Source organism: Sus scrofa, chromosome X (assembly GCF_000003025.6).
Source record: "Sus scrofa isolate TJ Tabasco breed Duroc chromosome X, Sscrofa11.1, whole genome shotgun sequence".
Classification (NCBI taxonomy): domain Eukaryota; kingdom Metazoa; phylum Chordata; class Mammalia; order Artiodactyla; family Suidae; genus Sus; species Sus scrofa.
Genome location: NC_010461.5, coordinates 122,282,667 through 122,296,148, shown reverse-complemented (window position 1 = coordinate 122,296,148; position 13,482 = coordinate 122,282,667). Strand labels below are relative to the sequence as shown.

General features: G+C 52.6%; 1 protein-coding gene across 12 annotated transcripts in view; it reads right to left on the bottom strand.

Annotated features, from left to right (window-relative positions):
- MTM1 (myotubularin 1) overlaps positions 1-9,245 on the bottom strand; it is a 92,399-nt gene extending 83,154 nt beyond the window's left edge. For 4 of the 12 annotated variants that reach the window (XM_013991044.2, XM_013991045.2, XM_021080836.1 and 1 more), the window contains exon 1: positions 3,593-3,688. The gene's annotated coding sequence lies outside the window, so the exon portion shown is untranslated. Of the gene's footprint in view, positions 1-2,580; positions 2,605-3,592; positions 3,689-5,397; positions 5,423-7,621; positions 7,646-9,170 lie in introns of those variants that run through there. The other 8 variants (XM_021080840.1, XM_021080841.1, XM_021080842.1 and 5 more) reach the window with 6 other exon arrangements.

Genomic DNA, 13,482 nt, shown 5'->3' with positions numbered 1-13,482 from the left:
GAAAAAAAAAAAATAAACTAGACTTGATGAAAATTAAGAATCTTTGCCCTTTCAAAGGCACAGTTAGGAAAATGAAAGGGTAAAACCACAGTTCAGGAGAAAGTATGTGCAAATTACCTAATAAAGGCCTTGTATCCGAAATGTATAAGGCACTCTTATAACTTATTAATAACACGGACAATTCAGTAAGAAACAGATTTGAGTGGGCACTTCATCAGAGAAGACAGGGCAATAAGCACTTGAAGACAGACCACCATTAGTCATTAGGAATATGCAAATTAAAACCGCAATGGGAGTTCCTGTCGTGGCGCAGTGGTTAATGAACCCAACCAGGAACCATGAGGTTGCGGGTTCGATCCCTGGCCTCGGTCAGTGGGTTAACGATCTGGCGTTGCCGTGAGCTGTGGTGTAGGTTGCAGACGCAGCTCGGATCCCGAGTTGCTGTGGCTCTGGCGTAGGCCGGTGGCTACAGCTCCGATTCAACCCTTAGCCTGGGAACCTCCAGATGCTGCAGGTACGGTCCTAGAAAAGACAAAAAACGAAACCAAAAAGACCCACAATGAACTGCTATCGCACACCCAGTGGAATGGCCACAATTGACCAGGACAACAACAGCAAGTGTTAGTGAGCACGTGGCCCAAGCAGAACTCCCATACTGTACTTTGCCAGGGGGACAGGAATGCACCATGGCACAGACACTTGGGAAAACGGTTTGACAGTTTCTTGTGAAGTTAAACATCCACTAAGCATACGGCCCAGCAGTGCCACACCTAAGTATTTGCACAAGACAAGCGAAAACATGAGCCCACACAAAGACTTGTAAGCAAATGTTCACAGCAGCTTTGTTCATAACGGCCAAAACACCGAATTAACTCAAATGTTCACCAACTCGTAATGGACAAAGTAAGTTCTAGCCATACTGTGGCAGGAGCACTTAGCAAAAGAAAGTCACCAGCTGCTGCTACGTGGACGATAAAACATGGATGAGCACAGAAGGCGCCGCGCTAAGTGAAAGAAACCAACCACAAAACGCCATCTGTATAAACACCGTTCCAAGAACTACTAGTTTCGGACCACATTCTCTGACCCTCATGCAGTTAAGAATCAGGTTTTAAAATACCTACAAAATACATTAGTACATTTATTTTATTTTTTTTTTATTTTGTCTTTTTAGGGCCCCACCCTAGGCATATGGAGGTTCCCAGGCTGGGGGTCCAATCGGAGCTGTAGCCACGGGCCGACACCACAGCTCACGGCAACTCGGGATCCTTAACCCACTGAGCAAGGCCAGAGATCGAACCCTCGTCCTCATGGATGCTAGTCGGGTTCGTTAACCACTGAGCCACGACGGGAACTCCTGTATTTGTAAATTTAAAAATAAATGTCTAAACAAGTCACAGGTGGATGAAATAATCACAATGGAAACCGGAATATATTAGAACTACGTAATAATAATAAAAAGACTGTTTTGAAACATCCAAGCAGCAGAATAAATTCAAAGAAGGAAGGGAGGAGAAAATGGAGAGAGATTTGCGGGGTAGATTTTAAGAAAGCAAGAGGCCGAATAGGGTACGAAGTATGCTTTTCTGGTGTAAGAAAAGGGAGGAAATGCAATGAGTGTGAGAGTGTGTGTGTGTTCACAAGCACGTCAAGTACACGCTAGCTCAAATCTGCAGTATACCAAAAAAAAAAAAAAAAAAAACAAAAACGAATATTAGAGTGGCTCAGAGAAACGGCACACCTGGCAGGAGACAGGGTTTTGTAACTGTAAGGCTTTGGGGAATAAATACCCTTAGACATAAATTTGACTTTCAAATCAGATGAAGTTTCATGAATATTAATCAAGGAGTTCCCTGGTGGCTTCAGCAGGTTAAGGATCCGGTGCTGTCCCTGCTGTGGTGCGGGTTCTAGCCCTGGGCGGGGAACTTCCGCATGCGACGGGCAGGGCCAAAAAAAAACGAACAAAAGGAATCAAAGAGAAGCTTGAGAACACACTCATGCTCGTTCATTTCCACATATTGACACACCTCAGACCGTGTAACCACAACTAACAAACTTCTGGTAAAACTCACCAAGAAAAAGAGAGACGGTACAAATAAACAATAGGAAGAGTTAAGACGCAAGAGACAGACTCAACTACAGATACGGCAGATATGAACCGGCGCCGTAAAACCTTCCCACACCAAAAGCACCAGGCCCGCTGGTCCTGGGGCAAGTTCAGCTAAACCTTCAAGAAACAAACGACTCCAGTTGTATACAAACTCCCAGAGACCAGGAAAAGGGAATATACTCTCACTGTACACGGCTGGCAAAACTAGGCAAAGGAAGTAGAGGAAACTAAAAATAAAGCCCAATCTCGCTCACAAACATAGATGTCAAAATCCCGAAGAAAATATCATGAAAAGCATTGAGAACTATGTCTAGATACTCATGTTGCAACAGAACAAAGGGTAGGGGAAAAATGTAATTGTAATGTATACATGTAAGGATAACCTGACCCCCTTGCTGTACAGTGGGAAAATAAAAAAAAAAAGAAAAAAAAAGAAAATATCATGAAACAAACACAACAACAACGCAAACCTGCTTAATGCGACAAAGTCAGGGTTGAAAAACCCTTAACACAGCCCCTGGCACGAACAGGTTTAAATGGGAGGGGGAGCACCTGAAACTAACAACACTGTCAATCAACCATACTCCAATAAAAACTTAAAAATAAAAGGGGGGCCTAGCTTCGTCAAAGCAGGAGAGGGGGTTGATGAAACTCAATATACATTTGTACGCACGCCCCCCCCCAAAACCCTTTGCACTAGAAGTGTGCCAACACCAAACGAAGTCAACAGAATACTTTTGCGGTGAAATACGGAAACCATCGAGCCTTCTCCAGCACAGGTCCTGGGCCCCACCCCGGCCTCCTGAATCAGAAACTCCAGGCTGGCTGCCAGGGAACTGGGATTGGGGAACCGCCCTCAGGTGATTCCGAAGCACCACCATCCGCATCACCTGGGAGAAGGGGGCGCCCGACCCCGTCTCCACGGGTCCGACCCTGCCCTTCAACCCCCCTCCCCCCTGTCAGGGTGGCGGGCCCCGCAGCAAAGCTGGGGACCGCTGCTCAGGAGCTGGGCGACGGGCCAGCAGCCCCCACAGCATTGAAAAAATGCAGATGTCTGACCTCCCCCGAGATCAAATAAATCTGAATGACAGGGCGGGGCCCGGGCAGCCGGTCGTTAAGGCTCCCCAGGTGAGTCAAGGCGCGGCCCGCGCCCTGCGGGACTGCGGCGAGGAGACGTCCCGTCGGGCCGCCGCCGCCGTGAGCCAGAGGACAGGCGTTCCTCGAGTCCTGCAAGGACACCCCCAGGAGCTTGCGTTGCACTCGTCCACTTCTCAGGCCGGCTTCCCAAGCCGAAAGCCCGAGAAGAGCTCCCTGCCCCACCGGGGGTGAGGCGAGGATTCGGGCGACGGGCAAAGGGCTCGGCGTGGATTAACCGAAAATGTTCAGGCAAAGTTGTCACCCAGGCCGAGGAGGCTCTGACTGCTCTTTGGGCACGGACAGCACATCTGATGGCCCCATCAGCAGACTGAGGCCGGAACGTACCTCTCGGAGCTGCGCTGTCCAGCGCTGGGGTCCCTGACCACGTGACACGGGGCTCGTCCAAGCTGCAAACGTAAAATACACGCCGGATCTCGCCCACTGAGGAGAAAAAGGGGGAGGGGACCAACTCACGAACACTTACACCGATCACAGGCTGCAACGATTACATCTGGGAACACTAGGTTGAATGATATATATTACAAAAATTGATTTCATCTGTCTTCTTTTTAATGTGGCTACCAGGAAAACGGATTACACATGTGGCTTGAGTTATTTTTCTAATGAACAGCGTGGTCCCAAAGGACTGAGAAGCCAGGACGGGAACTGCTACTTAGCTCAACTTTCTCGAACCTGAATTTGCATACAGATCACCTGGGGGTCTGGTTAGAGCGCCCGGTGGTATAGGTGGGGGGAGGGGGGTCAGAGTCTGCACTTCTCAGAGCCCCCAGGAGCCCGGGCAGTGAGACAATTCTAGGAACAAGGACAAACTGTTCCGGGGCATAGAAGGGACGGAAGCTCTGGAGCCATGACCATGTCACTTGGGGGTTGCTATCAGAGAAGGAAGGAGATGGCCAATGAGGGTCGCACGCGGCCTCAGCTTGAAAACAGCAGTGACTATGCCTCGCAGCAATGGCCACAAAGAGGCGAGGGCCACTTCGACTGCCCTCCACCTGGGAGGGTGGCAGGGGCGGCCACTCTCCCTGCCGGGTCCGGGACCACCGAAGCTTCTTCCCGCCCTCTGGGGTCTCACTGAAACCAAGTGCAAATCTTCCTTGTCACTGTGACGCACAGATAGTACCGACGCGTCAGGGCCGGGGTCACTTCGGGGCAGGTACACTTTTATTCCAGTAAAACAGCTCAGGCCGATTCCAGACGTGCTGGAATGAACCCTGACAGCTCCAACCCCGCCTAAGTCATCTCAAGGCCATCAGGCAACACCACGTGATGCTAGGAATCCCCTTTATGACCCACCCCCGCCCCAGAGCTCCCACGGAGGGGAGGACACCCTGATGTGGCAGGCAGGTCCCTTTCAGGAGACTCTGGGAATCAAAGGGTGCCTCCTTCTCCCCAAATGCTCAAGGACAAGATAGCAATATGTATCACTGACGGCGAGCTAAAGAAAGGCCATCACTGTGTGGCCAAGGCCTGCAGCAAAGGGGGTAAGAGCAGGAGAAGGTCCAAACAAGTTACTTTTACTTTCAATTATTCGCCTTCAACTTCCCTTCCCCCTCCGCACCCCCAAACACACCGACAAGCCAAGCAAAAAACGAACCTAAACTCAAAACTCAAAGTGCACGTACAACAGCCCAAAAGCCCAGGGCATGGGGGGGCCCGCCCACATGTGAAGCCCCCCCACTCAAAAAGCTGTCTTATTCAGCTGCTAATTGACCATGGATGGAAGGCTAAGCTAGAGCTGCCTTTCAGCCCGCACTCAAGAGAACAGCATCCCCAAAAAGACAACAGAACTTGCTGAAATGAACACACCCCGACCATTCTACGCTGGGCCCCCTGGTCCAGTTCAAGCCAGAGAGGACCTGCTAAGCATCGGCTGCGGGCAGAGGGCCAGGTCAGGCTTCACCTGCCCAGGAAACTGTCACCAACCTCAGACCTCTTTATTCCAAACGTGGAAGATGGAAAAAACGATTATCACCGGAAGTCGCAGGTGTTAACATATCACGACAAAGGGTCGAGGAAGGACGATACTAAACGAACCTAAGTGCGTGGAACTTCCAACAGTTACTTATGGAGTCATTTCAAGCTATGGCAAGACACATTCAAGTTAGCAGAGAAGAGCACTCGGCACCCACCCTGCTCGGCGGGGGTAGGCGGTGTGGACCCGGAGAGCAGCCCAGCCCTGGCTTTCTTCTCATCCCGACCCCAGGAGTGGAGGACCTGGCAGGGCCTCGAGCTGCACTGCGGAGCTACAGTCAGGCGCTGCTGTGACAGAGGAGAGCCTTGCGTCCTGGAGAAGAGGCAGGCGGCCCTCCCTGATGCAGAGATGGCCTCGCTGTGGCCCTGTGCCTGCTGGTGACAGGGGACTGCCCTTTCAAGAGGAAACCAAAGGGGAGCTCAAGAGGGGTTCCAAGGGCTTCAGGTCCATTTGAGGGGCAGTAAGACACGTGCCTATGTCAGCGCTGACGGAGGGGGAGGGGGGCAGAGGCCACACCTACAGCTCTGGGGGGAGGGGCCAAGTCGGCTCCCAAGGCTCGGAGGCAACGACAAGGATGCCGCCGCCTCCAAGGGCCGCGGATGCGCACCTAGCTCCACCTTACAGCCGGAACAGCCACCAGCCGTGAGATGAAATGACTTGGCCAGGATCACAGACCTCAGAAGGGACTTTCTCTCGCCTCCTTGGTCCTCGGGCAGAAATAGAAAGCACAGGATGCCAAGTTCCTAAAGAGATGGTCCCGGTGGTCCCGGGCCGTCAACACTTAGCATATGAGAAACTCTGACTTACAGGGTGGCAGCTGCATCTCATCTGACTAACCCCAAATGCGTCTCCGGGTCCTCTCCGGCTCTCCAGGCAAAGGAACTGGAAGAAAGCCTCTCTTGCCCTATTCGTGTGCGTGGTGACCAACAAAATATGAGCTCGAGTAATTTCTGAGTCTAAATAGTCGAGAGAACTTAGCCCTGCAAGAACTGCACACGGCTGCCGCCAATGTCACCCGAATCTAAAAGCTCGGGTCAACAATGAAAGGCAGAGAAGTGTCTAGAAAATCATGCTTACTGGATTTCCAAAAGGTTATTGGGACATGGCTGGACTCTTTCCTTTAAAAGAAAGGAGTTCCATGAGCCTCAAGTCAGTAAGCACGAACACTTCTTGAGTGCCTACTATGTGCAAGATGCAATTGTAAGCACTTAACATACCTTTTCACGCAGTCCTGCCAACAGCCCTGGGACAACAATCCTATTATTAGTATCCTCATTTTACAGATAAGGAAGCTGAGGCACAGAGGTTAAGGAACTCGCCTGCCTGAGGTTACACAGGTAGTAGGAGAGCCAGGACTCGATTCCTGGGCCAACGCCTCATGGGCCAACAACAGCCCCTGTCCCCCATCTGCCCAAAAGGAATAATGAACTGAGAAACAAGAAAACAGAGAAAGCAGAACTTCAAAGAGGTCACAAACAGGGAAGGAAAATGACTAGTGAGCAATGAAAACAACCACTTACTCTTTTATAAAACTGAGAAAACTTTAGAAATAATGAGAAACTCTGGCCTTTTGAAATCGCTGGCCACCAGTTCAAAATGTCGCCTAAGCCTTGAAGAGGCTCGGTTTTTTTTTTTTTTTTTTGGTAACTTTAATGATTTTTCAGAGCTGTAAAAATGAAAAAAAAAAAAAAAAAAAAAAACAAACTCCTTGAAGCCACCGAACCCAGAGAATGGGAAGGCACGGAAAAGGCACCGAGCCGATGAACGCTACCGGCAGGCAAGCGCAGCCACCACTCTCTTGGCCTCTTGTCCCAGGCAGGTGGGTGCTTCTTCACGCCAGAGCTACCTTCCAATGAACCAGCTTCCTGACCCACCACACAGCACAGGGGCTGAGCTGCCCTTCAGATGGTGGGTTCCCAGTCCAAACCAGCATATGCAGGAAGAGAAAGCCTGGTGTCAGGCCAGCAGACGCGGGCATGGAACGATGACCCAACCGTGACCTGGGTCACAGGGCCTTCTGTAGGGGGAGCAAGGCAGCGACCGAGACACAAGGAGTTTGAAGAGCGCCCTCTCTAGGTGTTTGAAACCACGTACTGTTTGTATGGGGCAGGGGGGATGCAAGTAAAAATGAGGCTGTGACGAACTTAGCATCCAAGAGGCACCTGCTGCATGACCCCATCGGATCTCCTTGATTCCGACAAGGATATGGCTATTTGCTTTCATGGAGCAGCAGCGAACAATCTAACACTAGCAATTATAAGTAACACCCAACTCCTTATCCATCCGGCCAACCTGCTGGATAGTCAACATCGTTCCAGAGCTCTATTCTTTCTCATCGTGCTTGGCTCCAGCGGAAAATCTATCATTGCTTATTTGTTTACCGTCTGCTTCCCCACGCAGCAGCTCTGTAAGGCAGGGACCTGGTCAGCGGTGCCGTCTGCTGTCTTCCCAGCGCTCGGGACGCTGCGGGACACCACGGACATTCTGGGTTGAATGAATGAAACCACTGACAACTTGATAAATACAAGTTAGAACTTTCAGGCGAGGAGACCAATCGTTTAATGGCCATCCTAGAATCTAAAAGCCCCTGCGAATGTTTTCCACTTTCAAGTACCTGCTACACACTAGCAGGACCTCAGGTTTGAACCCACTCCACGATGTGGAACCGCTCAAGGGTAGATTTGGTTTTGTGAAAGAGCCAAAAGTCATGCAGAGTCACAACTGATGAATAAGTGATCATGCCATATATACATAAATAGATGTGTGTGTGTGTGTGTGCGCGTGCGTTGGATGAAAGGGAAATGTGTCTATAAATTAACAAGCCTGATTGTCTTATCGGGCTGCAAACTGGTTTTGAATGTAGTTCAATATAGTTTGAACTATAGCAAAATCGCTGACTCAGTCTCTAGACTCCACAGTGGATACTTTACAAGGAATAAAACTGGGCTGTGATAAAAATTACCCAGATGCTGAGATGCCCCCAGAAACGTGACTTGTGAAAGCAGCTTTGCCATTAAGTTGTCCCATTGGTTAACCTCTCTGGGCCTTGGCTTCCCTTCCGGAGAAAGAAGTGAACTATATAAATTTAAAGGTCCCAGTCATTTCTAATATGCCACGATGCCATTCTCGTACATCTGCTTAAAAACCAGTCACAATCCACTTCACTTCATACTTTGCATGCGTCTATAAAGCCCGTGATACAGTTTCTGCAGTAGATTCATTTCATATTTGCTTAGGCAAAAACTAAAATTAGTTTTCACTTCCTGAGCGCAGCAAGACAGTTAAGGGAGGCAACCCGGCAAAGGGCGCTTGCTCGTGCCTGTGCATACTTCCGACTGCGTATCAGGGAACTAACCCTTCCCTCCTCAGATCTTTCCTCAACTGTTGCAAAAGCAGATAAACCTCCCGTGCGTGACACAGAAACGCTGGCCGAGAGCGCCGGACGGTGCCGAGCTGCGGCCCCTCCGCAGCACCCACCGGGGATGCGGCAGGCACCCGCCCCGCCCCGAGGGCTAGGGCGAGGACCAGCCGCGGCGCGTCGCCGGGGAGGCAGGGCGGCCGCCCGGCCCGCTCACCGCCTCGGGACCGGGAAGCAAAGTCCGGGCAGTGGCCGCGACGCCCCCACTCCCCCACCCCTGGCCCGCCGACGCGATTCATGTCCCGACCTTCGCCCGCCGCCGGCCGGGGACCTTAGGCGGAGAGAACCGGAGGAGCCGGAGGCACCTGCCTGCGCTCCCCGGCCTCAGCCCTGCCCCGCCGGGACAGTGAAAGCACTCGCGCTAACCACCCCCCCGCCCACCCCCGCGGGTGCTTCGAGGCCCAGGGGGACCTATCGGCCCCGGGAGTCCCAACTTTCTCCTCCCAGCTCCACCACCACGGGTCCCCGCTACTCCCGGCTCGGAGCCAGGCCGGCCGCGAGCGCGCACCCACCTCCCAGTCCGGGCGCCACCGCCGTTGCCAGGCTGCTCGGCTCCCGGGCCCCGCTCCGCCCCCTCCGGGGCCCCGCCCCCTGCGGCCTCCCCGCCCCTGACCACCGCCCGCCGCCCTCCTCCCCGCGCCGGTTGGCGGCGGTGCGTCACGTGCCGGGGGCGGGGCGGGTAGAGGGCGCCGGCCACGCCGGGGGAGCAGTTCGGAGGGGCGGGGCCCCTCGCCCGGGAGGCTGCTGGGAAGACCTTTGCGGGGGGGCGGGGGGCCTGGCGTGTGAAGGCAGCTGGGAGTTGTAGTTCCAAGCCCCGTGCCGGGAATGGGCGGGACCAAGATGCTAGGGGCCACCCCTGTTAAGGGAAGCTGCACTAGGCACCAAGCGGAAGCCGCCGGGAAGTGTAGTCCCAGAATTCTTCTCTGCGTCTTACTGTTTTTCTCCAGTAAAAGGGAAACCCAGAGGGAACACTTGTCTAGCATCTGTCACTAAACTGAGCTACGTTTGGGTGCACAGGGTTGGCTGCGTGAAGTTGAGATACTGCAAGAGAAAAAGAAATTTCACTGACGCCGGCATCCTTCACGCTGTATACCAGGACCTTTGCAAGAACTCTCTTGAGACTCAGGGAAGGGAAACCTTTCAGGACCAAGTTCCTTCTACTTTTTCGAGCCTTGAGACAGACGACCGACCATTAACTCAGGAAAAAGAAAGGAAAGGAAAATCAACTCTACTTCATGTTTTTAAAGTTTAAAAAAGAAGAAGAAAGAAAGAAAGGGGCAGGGGAGACAACTTCAGGAAGGGAATTCAGTGTGTAATCAAAAGAAAAAAAACCGCCAAACCGGACTCAGAGAACACCTGTAATAGTCCTTGTCCTGCATTATAACTACACATAATGACTTCAGGTAAATGACCGTGAATAGGATGACTTTAACGAACTTCCTTGCCTGTTACATTTCTTAATCCTGAAATTTAAGAGGTAAAAAAGTTCCTCTTTTTTGATACCACTGTGTGTGTGTGTGAATAATCATATAGCATTAGGTACACATACAAACACACATTAACCCTACTGAGGAGTGAAGACTTCTGTCTGACAAGGCCCGGTAGACTCGAACCCCACCTACGCTTCAGCACCTCTTCCCGTGAGCCTCTTCTCTCTCTCCCCTCCAAGTTCTGCTCTAATCACAGGGAGCTTCTTTCGTTCCCTGGATGCACCGCCTTCTTTCCTCCCTCCAGCCCCTTGCACTGTTGTTCCTTTCCCCTGGATTGGCCACACTCCTAGAAAGGCAGCAACATAGCACTTGCTCTGGGCCGGGCAGAATTGGGAGCTCCCCCCAGAACCCTTCCCATGGCACTGATGTCATCATTTGCTTACCCGGCTGTCCTGTCAACTCCCCACCCCAGACTCCGAACCTCTTTGACTCACATTCACTTTTGCACCAGATTTCAGAGTGTTCAGTAAATTCTTTTTGATTGCATGCATTGCATGCCACAGAGGCTCCCCAGTGGGCCACGGGGTAACCGGATTCCAAATCTGTGAGTCTGGGAGCAGAGGGAGAGAGGGACCTGTGGTGGTGCAGAGGCAGGGCAGCTGCTGGGTGGGACCATGCTCTTCCTAAGCCCGTAGTTACTGGGGATTTCTCCACCACCAGCACGCTGGGAACCCGGCCCAGCCCCAGCTGGAGAAGGAGGCGACACAAGCAGAAAGGGCCGGTAGAGAAGACGGCGTAGGTGCGGGGGTCACGCTGGGAAGAGAGGTGAAAGCACTTTGAAAACTGTAAAGGCTGAGCCCTACACACGAGTCCCCACCTTGCCCTTGGTGAGGTGGTGCTATCCTGTTTTCTTTCTTCCTTTTTGTGGCCACACTTACTGCATGTGCAGGTTCCCAGGCTAGGGGTGGAATTGGAGCTGCAGCTGCCGGCCGACGCCACAGCCACAGCAGCCCCGGATGCTTAACCCACTGAGCGAGGCCAGGGAGCGAAACTGCATCCTTACGGACACTATGTTGGGTTCTTTTTGGGCCACACCCATGGCATATGGAGGTTCTCAGGCTAGGGGTCAAATTGGATTTGCAGCTGCCGGCCTACACCACAGCCACAGCGATGCCAGATCTGAACTGCATCGGCGACCTACACCACAGCTCATGTTAACGCCAGGTCCCTGACCCGCCGAGTGAGGCCAGGGATCAAACCCACATCCTCACAGATGCTAGTTGGTTTTGTTTCCCCTGGGACACAATGAGAACTCCTAGGTGGCGCTATTCTTGACCGAGCCCTGTCCTTCGGGCTGGGGCTGAGGCTCACAGTTCAAAGTATACATGTGTCTGTGTGTTGGGTGCTCTTCAGCCTTCCCTGTGTTTCACACACGTGTGCACACACACCTGAAATGCAGGGGCCTGTGTGGAGATGGCTGACGTCCTGCACCACAGGGAGGGGAGAGCAGAACACGTGACAGAAGGCCACGTCTCCGGCCACCTTTCTGGTGCGCCATCCTGCACCTGCCCCACCTGAGTCTGCCCGCTTTCGCCAAGGCACAGGCTGGAGGAGCCTCCTGTGCTCTGGGGCGCCATCCTGTTGCGGGGGGGCCCACCCCCTTGGCCCGGCCAGGCCTGCCCTTACCCCACCCACGGGCTCCTGGAGAGAAGCTGGCCAGAGGAGGAAATGACCCGTCGCCCCGCCTTCCTCTCCCCTCAGCACACTCCCCACGAGCGCCCTGGTATTGGTGCTCTGAGCCCCCCAGCACCCCCCACCCCGTCTCGGCTTGACTCAGGCTGGGGACCGGACCGCCTTGTTCTACCCGGGTCACTCTGCTGGGCCTGGAGTGGAGGAAGGTGGAAGAAACGAGAAAGCCAACGACAGACAAGCTCAGAAATGAAAACCTTTCTGAGTTCCCTCTGCAGCGATATGGAATCAGTGATGTCTCTGGGACGAGGGTTCAATCCCTGGCCCAGCACAGTGGGTTAAGAATCCAGAGTTGGGAGTCCCGTGGTGACACAGCGGAAACGAATCTGACTAGGATCCATGAGGATGTGGGTTCGATCCCTGGCCTTGCTCAGTGGGTTAAGGATCTGGTGTTGCTGTGGCTGTGGTGTAGGCCAGCAGCTGCAGCTCTAATTCAACCCCTAGCCTGGGAACTTCCATATACCACGGGGGCAGCCCTAAAAAGCAAAAAAAAAGAATCCAGCATTGTCGCAGCTGAGGCGTAGGTTACAACTGTGGTGGCCAGGATCTGCTCCCTGGCCTGAGAACTCCAAATGCTGTGGGACGGCTAAAAACGGAAAAAAAGAGAGAAAAAGAAATGAAACCTTTTCAAGGTAGCTGCAGGGCAGTGGGCTCTGGCAGAAAGCACCTGGAATCAGGGAACCTGGATTCAGGTCCCGGCAATTCTACAGAGCAGCTGTTAGCCTTGCGAATGTCACTTCATTAGCCACTGGCTCTGAAAAAAGAAGGCGAAAGCCCCTTCCCAGGCCTGTGTGTCTCAGTACAGCAAAGAGGGAGGTGAGTGTGGTGGAGAGAGTCAAGACAGCTGTGTCTCCAGCTGCTGGGGGGCTGGTGGGAAGAGAGGCGTGAGCCCCTGGGCTTTGGCACCAAGGCCCCTGGGCTCAGACTTGTTAAGTGTGTGACTTTGGGCCAGTACCTGCCTCCGGAGTTCCTCATCTGTGAAATGGGGATATTAACACCTGCTTCATGAGCATGTGGTGCCAAATCAACACATGAGTGCCCAGGACTAACTTCTGCTTCTAGAAGAACCGCAGAGTCCTTTATTTAAAAAGTAGTCTCAGCAGCACAGCAGTGATTTATAAAGTTAAATGTATACACACCCAAGCAACACTGCTCCTAGGCATCTGTCCAAGACCCATGGAAACTTATGTTCCTAAAAAGACTTATATTCAAATATTCATAGTAGCTTTTTAAAAATAATAGTCAAGGCGTTCCCTGGTGGCCTAGCGCTTAAGGATTCAGCACTGTCACTGCTATGGTTCAGGTTCAGTCCCTGGCCTACGAACTATTGCATCCCATGGGTGCGGCCAAAAAAGAAAAAAATAGTCAAAAAGGTAAATATCTCAGGAGTTCCCGTTGTGGCTCAGCGGTAATGAACCCGACTAGCATCCATGTGGACGTGGGTTCGAGCCCTGGCCTCGCTCAGCGGGTTAAGGATCCGGCATTGCCATGAGCTGTGAGGGAGGTCGCAAATGCAGCTCAGATCCTGAGTTGCCATGGCTGTGGTGTAGGCTGGCAGCTGTAGCTCTGATAGACCCCTCGCCTGGGAACCTCTACAAGCCGCAGGTGCAGCCCTAAAAAGACAGGAGAAAGGTAAACAACTCAA